General features: G+C 44.3%; 1 protein-coding gene and 1 long non-coding RNA gene across 4 annotated transcripts in view; one reads left to right on the forward strand and one right to left on the reverse strand.

Moving 5' to 3' along the window:
• Nucleotides 1-21,851, reverse strand: part of IRF2 (interferon regulatory factor 2) — a 125,674-nt gene that overhangs the window by 53,264 nt on the left and 50,559 nt on the right. The window lies entirely within an intron of this gene.
• Nucleotides 15,199-20,175, forward strand: LOC123616393 (uncharacterized). Its single transcript, XR_012502475.1, has 2 exons — nucleotides 15,199-15,779; nucleotides 18,134-20,175. It is a non-coding gene; the product is annotated as an uncharacterized LOC123616393 (long non-coding RNA).

Genomic DNA, 21,851 nt, shown 5'->3' on the forward strand with positions numbered 1-21,851 from the left:
AACCAATCCTGCCGACACCTTGACTTAGGACTTCTGGCCTCCAGAACTGCGAGACAATAAACTTCTGTCGTTTAAGCCACCAGTTTGTGGGAACTTATGGTTGCCCTAGCAGACTTACTATGGAGACATCAGAGAAGCAGGGCAGAAGCATCCCAATGTGGGGCATGAAGAGGGTGTCCATTTGGGTGGGAGGAGGCATGGGGTACTGAAGCCCACGTGGGGCAGGAGGGAGGCAGCAGCTGGGAGGGGGTATCAGGGCCCAAGCAGAGGGAATGGGTTCCTGTCCAGGAGGACAGCAGTCTGGTCCAGAGTGGAGGACTCCATGGGGTGAAGTGAGGTGGGGCGGCCGTGGGGACATGAGATCAGATACATACATAATATGCACGCGGCGGCCGTGGGGACATGAGATCAGATACATACAGGCAATTGAGCAAATTAACTAATATATTAAGGATAATGGGAGCCAGGTTTCTCACTACTGGAAAAGGAAGTTCAAATACAGAAAGAAAACTAGAATAACCCTGGGGGTTAGATTAGAATAGGATTGAATTCATGGCTTTCATATATCTCAATATATACAGAAATAAAAATAGATGTAAAACAGTATGTGTAAAAAAGTAAGTAAGTAAATATAGAAACTGTACAGATATTCCCTAACCCTGTCCACTAAGAGGGTCGGGGACAGCCATATGCTGACGGTGACGGGCACATGGAATGCCCAAATCTTAGTTTCTAAATACCATCCTCCATTGAAAGGAACCAGAGCTTCCCAGGAAAATGGCTGATCCCAGGGCTAGGGCAGGGAAAACTGAGGATCAGCCTGAGCCACCATGGGAGCCAGAAAGTAAGGAAGTGCTCAAAGAACGCTGGGAACACATCAAGAGAACACAGCAGCCAGCTTGAAGGGGCTGCCACTGGCCAAATCTGAGACACTTTGAGCACTAAAATGATAAAAATGTGTTATAGACCATGGAAGAAAATGGGATCTATGAAAAACTAAACAGGGAGAAGAGAAAGCTTTCCCACAAAGGGCAGTGCCAACTAATAACCACAGAAAGATGATGAGCAAGAAGACGGCCACTTGGTGACGATGCAAGTAGTAAGTATTCAGTCAAGAAACATCCTGGACGCTAAAACCAGCAGGTAAAAGATTGAGATGTGACACTTACATAGTCTCCAAGTACCTCTCACAAAAAAAAATTTTTATTACAAAGGGAAAAAGAGTAACTTTACAATTGAGAAGCCTGACAGATCCATCCTTACTCAAATGATCAAATGAACATCGCCAATAAAGGGACAAGTCGAAGTCATACACCCCTGAGAAGACACAGTAAGAACGGAGCATCACGTCTGAGATATTCTTGCAGAAAACACACAACCTGAGTCTAATCATGAGGAAACTGCCAACAAGCTCAAACTGACGATGGACATTCTGCAAGATAACTGGCTTGTAATCATCAGAAGTGTCAAGTGTAACCAGGTTAAGGAAAGATGACAAAGGCATGACACCTGAGCCTGGATGGGGTTCTTTTGCTTCAAAGGACATTATCAAGACAGCTGGCAAGCCTGAGTGGGGTCTGTGGATTAGACGGTCCTCCTGTCAACTGCCTGATTCTGACGGTCAGGTTGGAGTGCCCTTATCTGCAGGACAGATGCACCCAAGGATTCAGGCATGATGGGACTTCGGGTTGGCAAGTTACTCTACAGAGGTTCAGAAAAATAAATTCTTTGCAGATATTGTTGCAACTTTCATGTAAGTCTGAAATTAGTTGCGAAGAAAAAGACGTGGTGAGTCAGACAATAACAAGTGATTTACAGTCCAGAATGGGAAACGACAGCATTTCTGCAAATACAACAAACTCAAGCAAATTTCCCGTGCGGTGCTTGAATTAAACTGCTGGCGGTTTTTTCCCTTAATCCAGGCACTGCCACTGTATTAAGTACAGGCATCAGTCACTTTATCCGCCCATCCATAAGGGGCCAGATGATCAAGCAATAATGATCTGAACACCGAAGCTTCATTTCCTGGGGAAGATGGTCCACAAGTCACTGAAAATGTAGGTTGTGCAGAAAACTCCAAGTGAGACATGATCAAAAAGCCCGCCTGCCTATTTTAAAGGAGGTTTTCAGATTTTAGCATCAAAGATTTACCTCCAGGCAAACTTTTTTGTACTAATATTGAATTGAAGTTATTTAGATTTTAAAACACAAGGTTGGTTTCCAAGTGACACTGCTTTACCTGGCAGGTGAGGTCAGCAGCGGTGGAGGGAAGTCAGAAGCAGGTCCCTGGGCTGCCAGGGACGGCTGGTTTTAGATGTCCCGCTTTCAGAGGCCCCACACCACACGGTTCTCTGTAGGGCATTTCAGGCCAGCTCCACATTGTCGCCAGAGCCCCCAGAGCTGGCATTCCCAGCATAGTTTCGTTTTCTTACATGACAATAGCCCCGCACCCACAGCCTTTCAAGCACTTGGCTCAAAACAGGCCCACCATGAGTAAGGACTTTCTTTGCTTTTTGTTTCTTATTTACAACTTTGCCTCAACTTGGGGAATACGGAGCCTGAATAACCTTCAGTTCTACTTGCTCAAACTTGGCTGATAATTTTCAGTAACTGGTTTGGCCTCCAAGAAACGAGCAGAGCACACAGTTACTGTGCCCCGAGAGGATGACTCTAACTGTCAGAAAAGAAAGTGAAACCAGTGGGTCAAGAACAACCTCTTCCTTCAGCAAAGCCCACACCAGGCAGCCACTCTGATGGCTCTCCCACCTCCAGCCCCAGTCTATCATCCGCCCTGCAGCCAGGACACGCTTATCAAAGCACAAATATGATCTGCATAAAGCCCGCTGCTGTCACAAGCACAGGCTCCCATGTCACCTCGCTCCGCCGTCCTCACTCCCTGACCCTCCAGCCAGCGGGTCAGGCCAAGGCCTCTGGACCTACCATCCCTCAGCCTCAAGGGCATCCCCTTTCACGGGCTGACTCACATTCTTCAGGTCTTAACCTCAAAATCACACCCTCAGCAAGCTTTCTTAGTCTCCCCAGCCCAGGCGGGGCCCCATATCTGTCTGCCTCACTAGACAAGAATCTCCATGAGGCCCAAGACCAATACTGTCTGTTCACCACTCTGTTCCCAGGACCTCAGAGCGTGGCAAAGACTGACGCCGAGAAGATAAACGATAGACTTACTGTGTACACTGGGCAGCAAAAATAACGAGATGGGGAACAGAGACAGGGCTTGCAGCCTAGTTAAGGAAGGCTGGTACACAAGCAATTATGATGAGGAAAATGATGATTTGTTCTAAAAAAAAAATGGTGTCTATATAAATGCTATGGAGAATTCTGTCTAAGAAAGCAGTGGGGGATATGTTTTAAAAATCATTTCTTATAAACAGCGCATTAAATGATTTTAGGGTTTCAAGATACAATCTGGAATCTTATTCGTTTCAAAGTTGTCTACATGGAAATTCGTGAGAAACTGACTGATGGCCATCAGCATGGCGTTTCCTATCACCCAGAACGCAGTCAGTCAGGATGGTGACCACGTCATTTATTGTCCAAAATGGAAGACTTCTGAGCGTGAATGGGGCCTTATTAATAATTATACCTTGCCTCTAAACAGAGGTAAAGATGGGCCGTTCCTAGAAAAAACCAGCATGTGGGGGCGCTCAGGTTGTAGGAGATAATTGCTCTTTTATTCAAAATCCTTGGACCAGATATGTTTTAGAATCGAGCAGTATGGGGATTTTAGAGAGGTAACACGGTGCATATACCATATAGAACATAACGCCTCCAGCAATCTCTAGAACAGAACCCCTTAATTCAATACAGGAACATTGCTGCAGTAAACCATGAACATTCACACTGACTGGGATTAGTAAAAGCTAAGAATAGCTTCATGCCAATTCAGGGCAGACTATACTGACAAAAGAGTCACAATGAAAACTTTCAGAGCTTTTGGGATTGCAAAGAAGGGATTTGGGATCTGTAATTAATTTCAAGTTATTTCCATCTTTGGAATATATTATTATTCCCATGTTACACAAGAAAATCAGAGTCTTCTTCCTTAAGTTGTACTTACGTTATAAATTAATCTGGCACATTTTTAGTCCCGAAATAGAAAAGTTTAATGCAAACTGCTTTTGCATGTTACAAAATGAGGGAATACTTTTGCTGAATATTTTTACCAAATTTGACATCTGAAGTAGCCATCTAAAAATTATTATTGCCTTTACATTAAGTCTACCTAGCAACAGCTATATGTTTTACTTTCTCAATCTGACACATAAAATATTTACTTATAAAATAAGGAAAGCTTTAAATAAGACCCCAAATTTCTCAAAATTGCCTCCCTTTATGATGATGTTCATAATGACATCTTCCTTCTTCTACAACATTTTAAATAGTTGATTTCAAAAATTAAATTTATTACAAAGAAGACTTTTATGAGTGTCAAGTTAGATCACATTTGTTTATTTACGATCGTTGATGCAGTGTGCACCATCCATTGAGATAGGTATGCGAACCACTCTCCTTATTTAATACAAGCCCTACTGCTCTGTGGAAACCCTCCTGTGAAACAAAAAGATGGAATGCCCATAGTGGCACAAATGCTAATTTACTCAGAGAACTGCCTGGAAAGTTCACCCCCAACACTTAGAATGAGTTTGAACGAAAGGGTATGAATGCAGTGTGGGAAGTGTAACAGACATTGAGCCCTTCCAGTTCTGCAGTACTTGGGTAGGGACTGGGTCTGGAGACCCTGGGGTACACGCTTCCTCCTGGCAGCGTGAGAAAAGAAAACGCACCAAGGCTAACGATGGTCAAGGTGAAGGAGCCCCAGAGACCTTCCTACCAAAAGGGCTGAGACACTCATACCAGTGATCACATTTACATGCACTGAATTGAATTGCTTATAACTATATTTGTAAAAACATCAAACTTGCCTCCCAGAACGTTCCTCAGCGGGTAAAGATGGTGGTGGGAATGACCACACAGCGCCTGTGACATGCACCTCGTATTAGACTCTACTCTCTTTATGCATTATCTCCTTTAGTCTTGTGATAACCCTACAAGATCAGGACTATTATTATTCCCCTTTTCAGAAGAAGCAGCTGTGGCTCACCCACACCCAAGCTGACTCCCCACCAGTGAGCTCCATCATGAGACCCCTACACCCAAAGCAAGCTTCAGCCTTGGGAGGACAGTGTTCCTCCACACATGCCCCGTGGGTCCTTAAACGTACATGCTGCTTGAAAACGGGGGTGTTCCCCGAGCTTTTTGTGGACACCATGCTCGTTCTGACAGTTGCTTCCTCGCGTCAAGAGCCTTTCAGGAACGTGAGCATCTAAGTCCCCTGGGCCTACAGATCCAGAATAAAACCCAGAGCCGGAGCTGGGCTGGCATTTTCTGACCCTTTCTGTTTCGTTCCGTCTCTGTTGTGAGGGAGGAGCGACTAAGAACGCAAATCATCCACAAACGAGGATGGAACAAGAAGAGTGAGCTGTCTGGGGCTTTTCCTAAAAGAGGAAGTCTTTTGACTCTGCGTGACCCCAGCGCTGCAGTGATGAAAACACTGCGTGCGCGCGCGTGCGTGTGTGTGTGTGTGTGTGTGTGTGTGAGAGAGAGAGATCTGTCTCACCAGATTTGGCAGCAAAGAGGGGAATGGGTTTAAAACCTGAAGTCCCCGAGCAAAACTTTGCAAAACCTTTACATCTCTATCTGACATGCCCTTGGTAGGGGGATGTTAGCAATCACGGTGAGGCTCCCCAAACAGGCGTCCTTGACGGGCAGGCGTGGGTCCTGGCAACACCTCAGTGAGCAAGGATGAGGCAGGAAGGAGGGTCATAAGGGGAAAATGTTAACACTGTCTCCTGCCTGTCTTACCCTGCAACTGGCAGAACAGTGGGCAAGGAAGAGCTGAGGAAAGGGGCTGGATCTCGAAAGATCTTTCTTCCGGGACAGACAATCTGAATTGTCCAGTTTCTTAAAGAATGTAAAGACCAACGGTTTTGCCTCGGGAAAGTCATTCTGCACCTATCTTATCTGACGCGTCAAGAATGAGGGTTAAAGACTCACAGAAGGAAGGAAGAGTCTCATCACACAGGCTGCCATGGAAATAACAAAGCAGAAAAGGCCACGGTGTGAACCCTGGAGCCTGGCTGGGGGCCTGGCTCCAAATCCCAGCTCTCTCACTTATTAGCTGTGTGACCTTGGGTAGGTTCTGAACCCTACCTGTTCCCACAGGGCTTTGCAACGATTAGATAAGAACCGTGTGAAACACCTAGAATAGTGCTTTACATCTGACACGTACCATGGCTTGGTGTACAAACAGGCACAAATTTTCCAGACAGTAGTTTGGCCACAGGTATCAAAACTTTTAAAGGATATTCTTTGGCCCACTCATGGGTCAAATGTTTCCTAAGAAATTTAATCATGTGTGAAACATGTTTTCTAATTAATTAATTAATTAATTAATTAAAAACTAAGATCTAATTCTATTACTTATAGAAATGTAATATTCTTTTCTTTAAAAAAAAAAAGATGAGAAAACTGTGTGAAGTTGCACAGATAAATTACTCTCCAGAAATATCTAAATTATGAAAACCTAAGAGCATTAAAAAAAAAATCCATCACCTTTTAAAAGAGTATTTTCTAGAATTCACAGAAGGCAGGAGAAACCTAAAAGAGTAGACTGGCTTTTATTTCATGTATTTCATATATCTGAAGCCATGCTGGGGCCACTGGGTGTGTTTGGCCCCAGACCCAAGTACCTAGACGGCATCAGATTCTGCAATTCAGCAAAGCAAGAATCATGGACAGATTTCAAAGCATATGGACTCAGGCTCATACTGCACATTCAAACCTTCTTTCCATATGGAAAATGGGAAAAGAAGCAACCCTATTTTTCCCTTAATCAGCATGTCCTCTGAGCGCTGCCTTTGCAGCAAAGCAAAATCTGAAAGGCATGACTCCTCCTTTTGGGAGTTAAGTGAGCAGTTCATTTCAGACTGTCCCTCTTTCCATGAATAGATGGGTGTCCCGGGAGCCATCCAGCTCAGTCAGCAATACACAAGCCTGGAAAAGACATTTCGGTCCTCAAGTACATCGGGAAGGTACAGAAAAAGGTAAATAAGATGGGGCACATCAGATAACTGCGGACGACAAAGTGGATCATTGGGCCGTACACAGTAGCTTTGGAGGGAGGAGGAGCATGGCAGGAATTGGGCAGGACCTAAAGCATCTGAGCTGCTTACACCCCCAAGTCACTGCACACCTGCCAGTGCCTTGCGATGCTCTGTGACCTACAATGGGTGTGTTTTGTCCCACCAGGAGCACAGAAAAGGCAAGAGGACACAAGGAAAACGGAGACAGCAATGCTTTTAGTACTTAAGTTTGAAAAATCAAGTAACGGGGAATCTTAGAAGGGACAGCATCCTGGAACCTTCTAAGAAAACCTATTTGCATAAAATGACAAAAATATTTGCTACCCTCTGATTTCAAATCCATTACCGGCCAATGGTGTTAAAAACCATTGCCTTCCCGAAAGACAGCTGCCTGAAAATAATCTGCTTGGGAAAAGGCTGATGTCAAAGGGCAGTGTCCATCTTTTCCCCTGGGTGACAATGACCCCCCCTCAGGCCACATCCACAGGGTCCCTGACAGCTTCCTCCTTGCTGCCGCTTTTCCTTCGGGGATCTCCTCAGTTGTCCTCTCGGCCAGTAAGCTCTCGGTGAAGGTCACTACTTGTCGTTGTTGTAATAGAGCCACTCAGTTCAGCTCTTTACTTTCACATCAGGTTGAGATCCAACACACAAACTTGTAACCTTAGGCACCAACGATTCCATTCCTGCCATAAGCCATCCTGATTGCCAATGAATTCCAACCGGCAAAGAGAACCAAACTGCTACCCAGTCTGAGCCGCAGAAGACCCCTGAAGCAAGACACATTTCTCCTCTGCAAGCAAAGAAATGTCTCCAAACATTTTTAAGAGAGATTTACTGCCGCTAAGCAAGTTCCAAGTGGTACCTGGAAACTGGATTTGCCGTCCACCGTATTGTCACCATTCCCCCTCTCTGCCAACTCTTCCAGGACCACAGTGTTTCCTTCCCTCTCCCTGTTGAAGCAGAAGGTGAGCTCAGGTGAGAGTTCAGGTCTGTGTCGCGCACACCTGATTTGGACCTTACCACTCACAACCTGTAACGTCTCCAAATCTGAGCTTCTTCATCTACAAACAGAGATCTTAATAGCAACTTGGCAGAGCTATTGTGAGGAAGAAACAGATGAAGGGCAGCTAATATTAGGAGGAAAAATATGGGATGATTGTTTCGGTCCCCGTTAAGACTTCCCCAAAGACAATTCAAACAGTAGAACCAGTGCCCCACCTCACAGCAGAGTGAACACAGCAGGATTCTCTCACAAGGAGCAAGACAGTACCCAGGGTCCATCTTCTGGAATATCAGCATCATCTCCACCCTGCAGTGCTGGCCAGATTCATCTTCCCAAATGTCTCATCACCTTGCTCAAAACTTGCAGTGGCTCCACGATGCCCACGGAACAAAATCTGGGCTCTTGACCACCATAACTCCACCCCATCCCACCCTTCTGACTTCTTCTCCCGCCGATTCCTCTCACTTTCCAAATTCAAACAAAGCTCACAGTTTCCTGTACTTGAAAACAGGCACAGCTCTGTGTAAAGTCCTTGTGAGCAGTAATCAGATCTTGTTCATCTTTAAACCTCCCAAAACATCAAGGACAACACCTTACACACAATGACATTTACTAACTATTTGTTGTTAAAGTGGATGAATCCCTCCTGGAGAACCCCCTGGGAGCAGCGGGTGGAGAGGAAAAGGCAGATGATGTGAACTACATGTTGTGATGGATAAAACTTAACATGAACAAGTCATAAACAAGCGGGGGGGGGGGAATGACTGCAAAAAAGCATGCAAAACCCAAAAAGAATAATTTTACTATTTTCATGACGTTTTCCGGGTGAATCAAGTTAAGGACGTTAACAACTTTTGAGTTACATTTATTGAACACTTCATTCAAAAAAATCTTACAGAGCCAAGTCCTGTGAAAAGTTCTGCGGGGGATAAAGAGGATGAGGACGTGATCTCTGTCCTTAAACAAGTTACGGTGTAATGATGGAGGAGGCAGGAAGATGAACATCCAAGCCTAAAACCAGGCATCGCGTCACGAGGGTGACACTAGAGAAACAAATCAAAGATGGCAGAGCTTTCCACCACGCGCCCACGTTCCAGCACATCCCACGACGACTGAACACGAGCGCTCCACGCAGCTGACTCTTGGTTCATTCTCTGCATCAGACTCACCCCCATCATTGCATTAACCTCACAGTAAATAGGATTTTATACAGAGGAGTTTTTGGGAAGGCATTTTAGGGGAGTTTTACTATCTTATGTAAAAGCCCAGGAGAGAGAACAATTTCAAAGAAGAGTGGGTATCTGACGTGGGCCTGGAAAGGTAGGGGATTCTCAGGCAGAAAGGAAGGAAAACCACTCCTAACAGGAGGAAAGATAACAGCAAAGGCAAGAGGGAAGAGCAGGGATGGCATGTTTGAACCTTCAGGAACACGGAGAAGCTGTGCCCAAGGAAAAATGGGCAGAGATGGCAGAGAAACAGCTGGAAGGCTCAGCGAAGCTTGGCCAGTTAACAGAGAGACGTTTGTCATTGCACCTAACAAGGGTCTCTGTTGACAGAGGAGGGGAAACACCCTGATACACCCCAGGGCACAGGCACACGTGGCCGAGTGCTCCCCACCTGCTGTCTGGTCCCTGCTCCTCGCTGGGAAACACAGCACATGAGCCCCGCTGGGGCTGAGGTCCTGCAGAGGGTCTGTGTGCAGACAGGAAGCAACGCATGGAGAACCAGGTCAACCATTACAGTTTGATTCATCCAACATTGATTGAGGGCCGGGTACGTGCAAGTCATTTCACTGGGCCCTCACATAACAGCACTCCAAAATGTATAACCAGGTCAAAAAGGCAGTCACAGATAATAAATGTAGAGCGTGATACACTGAAATATAACACAGAGATACCCAGGATCTGTGAATAAGACCTTCAAACTTTATCCCTACAATGAAGAGAAGAGCCCAGGAAATATCAATAACTGCTCTCAGCGCAGCTGTCAATCAAGCTGTCACGGCCTCTGTGCCTGATGGTGGAGCCATTTCCACCCTGGTGGTGCGGTGGGGATGCAGGTGGGAAGAAGCCCCAGCTGGTGCAGCCAGTACCGTCCCTCCCCCCAGCCCTACCATGGTCTTCCGTGGTGTCACTGGGAGAACATGGCCAAGTGCACCCCATGTCCTACCCCAACAGCCAGGCCCACTGCTGAGATGACAGGGGGAGCCAGTCACTCTTTGAGACATTGGGACGCCTTGTCCCAGACACGTCCACTGTGCTCAGGCGTTGTTGGGGGGCACCTTGCCATCTAACCTGAGTTTCTCATCCCTACTGAAGACAACCATCTCTATCTCCTTCCCACTTAACCTGTTCATAATAACTTCACTCTTTATAAACCAAATCAAAGCAAACAAGAGTACAAAAAATAGCTTTGTACCTGTGCATCACTTTCTCTTAGAAACATATGGCAGCATCTCAAAAAACAGGCCTGGTTATTATCAAAAGCACAATCTCGTCCTTCCTGCAATGTGTGTCTATGAATGAAATGCACGTGTCATTCTCAAACCTCCTGTTATCTCCTTGTAAGTGGGGCAGCTCATAGCTCTGTCCCATCCAACGGCTAACGGTCATTACCATCATCTTCTAAAATGTAAGTAGGAAAAATGTTCCAAATTCTCAATAACCCTGCCTGCCAAAAGCTTGCTCTGTGGTCAGAATAAAGCCTTTCCTTGCTAGTAAACACAGGAACGCATACACTGAAGGAAGTATTCAGGGCCACCAGGAACTCTGTCCCTGAAACGCCCCGGACCTGTCTGCTCCCATCAGACCAGAGAACTCTCCATCCACCAAGAGTGTAGGGCATTTTCAACCTTTCTTGGTTTTGCTCTTGCTGTTCATTTGACCAAAGATGCTCTGCTCACCCACTGGCCACCGGGTGACCCCGCCCTCTCCCTCCCGCCAGCTGGTGGGAAGGTGGGAAGTCGTGATGAAGCACCGCCCCATCTCTCTGGTCAAAGATGGAGTTTCTTCCTTTTCCCTCCCGTAGCCTTTTGCTGCTGTGCTTTATTAAGCACGTATTTCATTCTTTTTATTTGTTTCCCTGCTTGTCTCCCGAACTAAATGAAAAGCTCTGGGAGAACATGAAATTGTCAACGTCACATCTCCGCGGCTCGGGTGTCACCCCAGCAGTCCAGAAACGTCTGTGGAAGGAATTCATTTTTCTGAGAGTTGTATTTAAAATATCTGTTTGCACAGAGGGGTCTTCAACTTAGCTTCATCATCAAACTTCCTTACATAGTACTTGGGGCTCATTTTAAGGACTTTTTAGAAGCCTTGGCCACAAGTCTGGAAATATACATTTTTGCAACTCCTTTTTACCTATCTGTCTTATGTCAAAACACGGACATTATCTATCTTCCTCCCAATTATTTACAACTAACTCAGTTATAATTCACATGTTATTTTGTCAGGCTGTATTATTCAATAAAGACGAACTTCTCAAAAGGATTGAGTGAAGTGAAAAAACTTGAGCAGAACATAAAAGTAAACCAACAATAAATTGGCCACTGTGAAGCTGATATTTCACTGGGTTTCTTCATCTACTATGGCTCTTATAAGGACAAATCAGTGGTTTCTCATTCTGTCGATAATTCACAATAAATACACAAATGCTCCTATTCACCTTTTCCTCACAGACCTGTTATTACAGCAATATTTTTTTTCATCCACTCAAGTAGTAGTATTGAGCCATTACTGAATATATTATGTTTCAATCCTCATGCTCCCAAAAGTTACTTTTAGGCCGCTTTTACTCACTTTTATCCTGAAACACCACTCAAGTGGTGCACCCTGGGGCCTTTCTTATGAGCCCCAAGTATTGAAGGAACTATGAGCGGTGCTACAAGTAATTCACTACCCTATTCAAGCACTGCTATGTTTTCCCTCGCACCAGAAATTTTGGGATTCGAAATAGAAAATAAAATTAATTCTTTACTCCTGAGTTTAACAAAACATACTAAGTACTTAATCCGGCCACAAGACCCTGGGCAGGTCACTTGATTTCTCCAGCTGTAAAAATGAAGGTGCAGGCTATACTCTCTAAGGAAACTTGCCAATTCTAGTATCCTGTGAGAAGGTTAAGTGTTTTTATTTCCCCATTTCCCCTTCCAATCTGATTTACTTCAGTCAGCGCAATTTAATTCCTCAGCACATGCTTCATCAGCTCTACAACATTTCGAACTTTGAAAAATGGCTGTGCCACGAGCTACACCTACTGTGATGAGAGAAATCTCTGAGTTTTCAGATCATACTAGTATGTCACTCTGGAACCCACAAAAAGAATGACTCAATTCTACGGCTCAACAACAACAACAAAAACAACCAACCAATTTACAAAATGGGCAAAGGACTGGAATAAATACGTCTCCAAAAAAGATAAGCAAATGGCGAAGAAACACACGAAAAGATGCCATTAGGAAAATGCAATCAAAACCACAATAAGAGACCGCCTCACACCAATTAGGGCAGCTATTATCAGAAAGGAAAGAAAAGAAATTTTGGTGAGGATATAGAGATTGGAACCCTTGTGCATTACAGATGGGAATGTAAAATGGTGCAGCCGCTGTAGAAAGCAGTTTAACCCAGAAGGTTCTACTAGAATTACCGTATGATCCTCTGTATTGAAAGAACTGAAAGCAGGGACTCAAACGGATACTTTTACAGCAGTGTTCATAGCAGCGTTATTCACAATAGCCAAATGGTAGTGACAACCCAAGTGCCCATCAACAGATGAATGGATAAATAAAATGTGGGACTATTACTCAGTCTTAAAAAGGAAGGACACTATGACACATGCTACAAACACAGGTGAACCTGGAAAACTTTCTGCTAAATGAAATAAACCAGACACAAAAGGACACATAGTGTCTGATGCCACTTATATGAAGTACCTAGAACAGTCAGATTCATAGAGACAGAAGGTAGAGTGGTGGTTGCCCAGGCTGAAGGAGGATGGGTTACTGTTTCATGGGTACAGAGTTTCTGCTTGAGACAATGAAAAAAAAAGTTCTGAAGAGGGATGGGGTGATGGTTGCACAACACTGTAAAGGAACTTTTTGCCACTGGATTGTATACTTAAAGATGATTATAATGGCAAGTTTATGTCATGTAACTTTTACCACAATAAAAAAGAAAAAGAATGACAAGACATGCATTTATGAGTTCCCTACTTGCTGTCATTCCTTCCTTGAGGCCTGCCGTGGCCAAGGGTCATTCTTTATTTCCAGGTAACTTGGAGTATTTACTGACACCACACACACACACACACACACACACACACACACACAGAGAAAAGAGCAGATTTTCAAAATTAAGTAAGAGCCGGTTTCCCCTTTGTGGCGATGTTATCTCAAGCCACGTGGGGACAAAGCCTCTCCTGGATAGCCTGTGAAGAGCTAGGTTCTCCCAGGACAAACCTCTGGGGGAGGACTCAGGGTCATCGCGTTTATCAGCAGCACTGCCAGCTCCAGAGTCTGCCGTCGGGGGAAGGGAAGCAGAAGGTGGAGATAACTATGGAGACTTAGCCACTTGAGGACAAAAGACACTAGGCAACCTCCGAATTCTCCGTGCCAGACTGAGAGCCGAGGGGGGAATGGTGGAGAAATAGCCATGACAACAAAACAGTTTGTTGTTTTATGCATATTATATGATTTACTAAGAATCTGTCCTTTACAAAATAAACTGTATATAATTGGCCAAAAAGTGTGCCACATGAGCTCTGTCGCTTCCTCTCCAGTCTGAGCCCGCCCTGGGTGGCCCAGGGCTGGGCGGAGAAGACCTCTAACAGGGATGCACACACCTAAGATCACTTCTGGACTGAGGTTCTGGTTGCCCAAACCCAGGCTCCCAACTGCAGGGAATGCAGATCATTTACCCACCCAACTCAAATCCAAGCTTTCTACCTTTTTACATGCACGCCGTCAGCGAGTAGTTAGCGCTGCGTACACCCCTGTTAAGTAAATGACTGACTGGGTGGATGATCCAAACTGTCCACTGTTTCAGTTTAGGGCCCATATCTACCCCATCTCCCTAACTGTGGCCCAGATGGCAACCTAACTTTGAAGAAAAGCAAAACAAAACGAACAAAAACAAACAAAAAAAGTCTTAATGCATTCAGAGCACCTGGAAGACAAATAAATAAATCCTCCCCTATATTTTAAACTCACCCTGACTTCCCAAATCAGTAGAACCACACCCAAAAGGGGAAATAGCAGTTCATCCACATTCCCTCCTGGGGGCCTCTCGACTTTCTTTCTCTAACAGTGAGAAAAAAGGGAAGCACCATGATCTGTGTCAGTCCTGGGGGGCACCTAGGACACCCCACATGCCCAGGGCGTCCTCTGGGGGCACCAGCCTCATGCCCGGCTTCTCTGTCCCCACTCATCCCTGAGGACCTTAACCTTCCAGGTCAGCTCAACAGTGCGCATGAGTTAAGTTTTCCCAGATGAACAGAGATCTCAACATCCCCCTAAAGAGTCAATAAAGATTTACCTTCAGGATTACGATTTTAAGGTGAGATTATACTTTCCTGTTCTTCTGTCAGTTGCAAATCCCCAAACTTACTAGAATTCACTTAAAACTAATCTACAGTGTTTTCATTGGAAGAAAGCAATCAGGAAAGCTCTGACCCACTGAGCAGCTGGGAGTTTCTTTGCTGAAGGTTTGGTTTAGTCTTTATTTTTCTAGCTGCTGGCCCTGCTAACATGATTCAGTGAAGGTCGTATTTAATCTCACAGAGAAAAGCTACCTAAGCAGTTCTTAGGTAGGCTTCAGTAAAAATAAATTGCCTGGGCTCTCTGGATAAGTCTGTTGCTTCCACCCAACAATTATGCTCAAGGAGAACAAATGAAGACAACTGTGAGATACCATACTTGATTTCAAAAGAATTTCCCTGCATATAGGTTATGGGCTGTGTTTGTTAATAACAAAGTTATCGTTAATAACTAACCCACTAAGAAAGTAGCAGCTCCCAAATGTATGCCACCAGTTTATCAGCACATGTAGCTTACTCACGCACACAGGGAGGCTTTCACTATCTGCAGTGGAATATAAATGTCAAAGGAATGGATTGATAAGATTTTTGTAAAGGCCTCGCTACAAAGGAGAAAAACCAAACAATTTTTTCACCTTCCGGATGTTGAACCTCTAATACAAAGTGACAAATCCTAATGCAAAGTGACAAATCCCAATGTTTATGTGCTCAGTACATATACCATTTAGCTTTCCAACACAAAGGCAATCTGGGCCATCCGTCCTGAGCTGAAATTCAGCCTTCGGAGCTCACCTTTGCTTTAGGGCTGAAAATCAAATCAACAAATATTTATCTAGTGCTGACCGCGCATCCCGTACTGGTGGGGAGTGCAGGGAAATATGGCCCAATCCCAGCTCTCAGCTGACTCAACCATGGAGGTGTTGTAACTGGGAAAATCCAGAGAACCAACAGTTTTCACAAGAGTTCAAGAGGGTGGAAGAGCTTCGAGAGGTTTGTGACTAATCACCCAAGGAATGGCATATCCGGTGTGTTGTTTCTGAAGAGACTCAGGGCAGTTTATCATTTCAGGCTGATGAGACCAGGTAAGGTTTGGTGGAGGGGGAGAGGCACAGGGAAATGCGGTGATAACCAAACCGACCACTCTCATTCTGCTTTCCTCTGGCCCTTTTAGGTTTAGTCCCTGGGTTACAACATTTCCCTGTATTTCTCTTCACACTTTGCTTCATTTCCTAATCCCGCACCATCTAATACGGCAGCCACCAGCCACACGGGCCAACTGCACACTTGAAACACCACCAGATGAATTAAGATGTACTGGAGGAAAAAAAAAAAAAAAAAAAAAGATGTACTGGAGGTATAAAAGACGCATTGCATTTTGAAGATTCAGTATGAAAAAAAGAACATAAATGATCTCACTAATACTTCTATATTCACTACATGTTGAGAAGATAATATTTTGGACTCACTAGGCTAAATAAAATAAAATTAACTTCACTTACTTCTTTTTACTTTTCTGAAATGACTGCTAGAAAATTAAAAATTATACGTGTGGCTCACACGATATCTGTATTGGGCAGTGTCGTCCTAATCAATGCCTGTTTTTCTTTTGGCCATGCTTTAGCATTCTGCCTCTGAACTCCTGACAGTTATGCCAACCCTAGTTTCATAACAAATTCAAAAACATCTCCCGTGTCTATAAAGGGATTAAAACTAGTCTAAAATTTTTTTCAGACACAAATTAGGGATCTGGAGGCCTCTTCAGTTATGAAAAGGCAGAAGTCACACTTGATTGAGACATTAAGTCACTCTCCAACGGGGACTTGTAAAGACTGATGTGTGCGGAAAGTAAAACTTCCCCGGATTCCTCAGTGCTCCTGTGAAACAGCTTGGCCACTCGAGACAGAGGAATGCACCCAACAGAAAGTCAGTGAACATATGAGATACAAAGATAGGGAATGTTTGCAGTCCCTCCCCCCAGAAACGTTTTACTCTTCACCTACCACAAGAACTGCATCTTAGCCGTTAGTCTAAATTAATGGCTCTGATCCAGAAGGATAATCAAACTTCTCTCATCTCCTCAAAAGGCCCAGATGGTTACAGGGTGGACTAGGCCCCTGGGTTAATTTCACAAGGTGCCAGGAAGACCTATCTCTCTAAGCATGTACATTTCAAAAGGGATGAAGCCCAGAACGTAGGGACACCTGTGGTGGGAAAAGCCTTACGTTCCAAACTGTTGGGATGAAAATCCTGGATCCTTTCCATCCCAACTCAAAGGAGCAAAGGTGTGTGTCCTTCCTTCCCTCTCCCTCCTTTGGCTCTGACATCGTCTAAGGAATGTGACCCACACTCACGTTCCATCAGTTTTCATAGCCTCGCCTGAGGGTCTAGGTAAGGGGGACCAACACTGTAACGTCTCTCTGGCTGTTGATCTGGTTGTAAAGATCAATAAGAACTTTCTCCTCCGATTCCGGTGTCTGGTGCTTCTGCAGTATTCACGTACATGAAGGACGTATCTGCCAAGTGGGGTAGCAGCCCACACTCCCCACAGTTCTTGACGAAACAGTATATCCCAGCGTCACCAAGGGACCATCAGTCTCAGTGTCCTCATGTAGTAAGAGCTGAATCGAGACAGTGGCGTCTCTTAGCGCTGGCGGGGAAAGCCCTGGCTCCGCGCATCAAGGTGGAAAGGGCCCAAGAACGGCCAAGTTCACACACAACATTCTCGTCAGCAACATCCAGTTTACTCATCCTCATCTTACGTTTACCAGAGGTGAGGTCAGAGGGAACACTTTAGAGTCATCTTGAGAATATTGTTCTGCTTATGAAAGTAATTACGCTGTTGTATTAAATTTGGAAAATACAAGGGTTTCAAGGGGGAAAAAAAGCCAAATATCTATAATCTCATCAACCAAATGTTTCCTTCCAGTTTTTTTTTTAAATGATGTGGATACAAACACACACACACGTTTTAAAAAATAAAATTAGGCTCACAATTGAATATTCTCTTTTTCTTCACTCAACATACACCACAGACATCTCCCCACCATTAAATGCAAAAACATGAACGTCATCAGCTATCTAAAACTCAGTGCTGGCTGGGCCGTAATTCACGTCAGTGTGCTCCTATTGTGGGTATTTAGGTTGTTTCCAAGTTTTCACGATAACAAAAGCTAACAGTAAACATCCTTGTACATAAATCTTTGCCCGATTTCTGGCTACTGCATGTGTGTAGGTTCCTAGGAGTGGAGTTACTGGAATAGAGAGGTCAACATTTTTAAGAGTCTAAGTGGACACCACCAAACTGAATTCCAGAGTGTTTATTTCAAAGTGCCATCCCCTGACTACAATATGACAAGCTTAGCTTCAAAGTCAGTGACCTGCAGCACCAGTCATGGCACCCACGGTTCAGCCTCAACATGTGCCTTCTGTTCCTTAGGGGAGCACAGTATTGGCCGATTCTATTTTCCTGATTCCGATTTACCTCTACAACCTGGCAAAAATAAAACAGCAGCAAGGAAGACCAGCATGAAGGAGGGAAGAGAGCCTAACAGAGCTACTCCAGGATTGTGGACCCATTTCATCAACGTGGACCTTCCTCAGGGGGCCCCGGTTGCCTCCCGTTGAGATGGAGTCTGAGGCCTGAGGCGGGGGCACCCGTCCCTCCTTCCTCCCCGGCTCTAGCACTACGACCACCAGGGTGGCTTCAACCCCGCCCCAGTGACCAGCCTCACGACCTCCTGCTGGCTTGTGTGCAGCTGGCTGATGCTCAGTCATTTTCCCATCAGACTCCATCTCACCCCCAGGTAAAAAGGCCGAGCTCCAAAGCTGGAAATGGAGGGTCCTCCAGTGACTCGTCCTGTAGTTACTAGCAATTAACTACCCACCTTGTTCTCCCTACCTCCAGAAGGCCTTCAGTGACATTTGTGGCAGAAAGAAAATCTGCCCACCTGCATGCCTCTTCTCCCGCTCCTACTCCAAATTTGAGGAGGCACTGTTTCACTCTCTACCTTATTCTCTTTTTCATCTCCTCACCCCCAACTCTCACCTTCCAATGCCGACCCCATTCTGGTCCACCACCCCGCTCACCCACTAACAACACCCTTTCCCGGTGCCAGGAAGCTCTCGTCCACCACTGTAATTTTTCTCATCATCTTCAATAACTCTAGGGTAAGGAGAACAAAAAAGTTCTCTTCAAATAACATGTTAAATACGACTTGAAACAAAGCAATGTAATGCCGTTCCTTCTCACGCAAAATGTCAACCTCATGAGGTAGGAAATTCAAGAGGATCTAAGCTTATGGGGCCAGGACAGTGTATTCTGCCTATAAAGTATTTCTTTGGCTCCTATAAACACCTGACATCCGTAAGCTCAATAAGAACAAACTAAATTGGAAGCTCATATTTCCTCTGATCACATTAGGTGTTCAAGTATCAAATGCTTCCACACAGATAGCGACAGATTGCGAAGGATGCCTGAAAAGAAATTATTTATGAAAATGACAGAGCAAGTAGTTAACTCCAAAAAATATTTAATAAGAACTGGACAGGCTGATATCACACACAAAAAACCCTAAATCAAGACAGTTTGTTGAACTAAACTGGTCTTGCCCTTGAGATAAAAGTGCTTAGAATCCATTCACCAGAAATAAGGGTACATACAGCCTTCTGTTTCTCATAAACATGGGACTACCAGGCATGCGCGCAGGGCATGGGACAGACAAGACATCTTTTGCTTGACTGTTGTTCTTTCTTGCTTATCGAAGCTGAATACTAAATTGATAAAGGGGAACATAAGCCAAAACAGAAAAAAAAAAAAATAAACCCATGACTCTTTATGGCCTTCCTAGACAGAGACATACTCATAAAACAAAGTCTTTCTTGCCTCTTCAGAATGGAAAATTCAAAGTATCACAACCGTAACACCGATCCCATTTTTGCAGAGCCCACAGAGAGGGACCAGATTCCCTAGTCAAAGCACTGCCTAAAAGGTGGATAACAAGTTCCATCTGCCTGCTTTCCCACACAGCCTGGCCTCTGAGCCAACGAGAAAACGGAAAGATACAGCCCTGGGAGGACATCCTTGACTAAGCGGTTCTGCACCTTTGCTCTGACCCACATACCTGAGGGTCCGCTGGTGAACATCGGAGGTGTTCTTACAATGGGAGTGGGAGAAGCGAGGAGAGAAGGGGGCTGCAGATGGTCTGAAATCTGATTTTTCTGTGTTGTTTCTAAAAGCCCCCTCCCCTCGATGATTCGGATACACACATAATAAGTCCCATCCCTCAGAGATGATAAAACTATGCAGCCTCATTTCACAGATGTGAAAACTAAGGTCCAGAAAGGGGAAGTGATTGGTGAGTCAATAAAAGAGCTGAAAGTCAACTCCGGGCCTCTGGACTCGAGTTCACGCACCTTCCACCACCCAGAGCCTGTACATAGCTAGTTTTCAACAAATACGTAATAAATAAATCAAGTCCCGATGTTTGCATTCATTTAACAAAATAATTGTCTGGGTTACTGCAATAGTTCCTATGCTAGGGTCTTCGGATCTCTAGCAGAACTCAGAGTTACTGATTGGAGTGGGAAGGTGGTAGCTGGTTGCAGAACCTCAGAAAGCCCAAGAGGACTATCAGTTTATCTAAAAAAACGGCTGCCCAGGCTGTCTACAACGTCGAGTTTCTCTACTTTGGGCTGGAATCAGATCAACTAAATTTGACGATGGTAGTTCTCTTAAGTCAATCAGGAGTTCTAACTGCAAGTCTTACGTGTTTCTGAATAATAAAAATGGGCATATGAAGTCTTCCTAACTAAACCCAATCTGTTTCAGAGACAGTTTGTCAAGAGATGGAGCTGGTGAGGGGGGAAATCATTGTTAAAGGATCGTTGAAGGGAAAACGCTGGCAACTATGAGTTCTCTGGACAGGTCACAGCTCAACTTTGGGCGCCTGTGGGTTTGGTTTCCTGCCTGTGTATTTCCCTTGGTATGGTATATAAAATTTCGGCTTCAGGTTTAAATCTAGACCCTATAGATAAGTTATCATTCTTCGTTGAAAAAAATCGAGATTTAATCAAATCGCACTCCCGTTCCCACCAGCCACCCCCACTGTGAGGGGCTACTGCTTCACCCTGCCTTGGGCAGACATTAGAACCAAAGATTGATCAGACTCTGGCCAAAAGTAGGGCACAAATGGGGCAAATAGGGACAGAAAGCCCTAACTTCCTAGCCCTGTGTGGGAAGGAACATGGTACCTCATACAGACCAAAAGAAGAATTGATTTTATTATTAACAATAACTGACATTCCACAGCAATTTGTTATTTTTATATAATTCTTTATATATTTTATATTATGTATTATGAATCTATACTACATATTCCTTTATTTTCACATATATTGTCACATATCCTTTTCACATATATAGTGCTGGGTACGTAGTACGCATTTAGTAAATGCAAGTTAACTGAGTCCCTTTAATGATGTTATAGGAAAAACTAAAATCAGTTAAGGGTATACTTGTAATAACAGACAATGAATTGAAGATTCTGCAGCAATGATGAAGAAAATTCAGATTAAAGCACAGTGAGCTTGGGAAGGTTTTTCCCCAATGAAAAGAGGGAAAATAACATTGGTCCAATAATTTTTATTTCCGTATCATTTGGTCTCCATGGACACCATCCAACTTCTCTTCTGACAGAAAAAAGACTCACTGACAATATCATATTTCACTGTTAAATGCTTTACATTAAATAGCTATTCCCTGTTTAATTCCTTACCAGTATCTATATACTCAGAACAAGTAAAATCCCATCTTACTGAAAATTCTATATGAGAAAGTCAGTGTTTAATCCACAGTCATGATTCCCTGGCTTTTCAAGTTAAGAGTAATCTGACAGAATTCTCAAAGTGAATGCCTTACACACTTGTAGACTGCTATAATTTATGCAACATTCTTTCATAACAGTATCTCATTTGTTCCCCAAAGCAACCCTATTAGATATACAGTTAAGTATTATTAGCACCTTCCATAGACCTCACCCTAAAAGGTAATTACTGTTTTTATTTTTCAGTCGGGTATTGTCAGCTCACCAAGTAGAATACAATTTCCCTAGGGGGTAAGGAAATTGTCTTCCTGTCCCCAGCTGACCCACAGGGCC

This window comes from Camelus bactrianus, chromosome 26 (genome assembly GCF_048773025.1).
Source record: "Camelus bactrianus isolate YW-2024 breed Bactrian camel chromosome 26, ASM4877302v1, whole genome shotgun sequence".
Lineage (NCBI taxonomy): Eukaryota > Metazoa > Chordata > Mammalia > Artiodactyla > Camelidae > Camelus > Camelus bactrianus.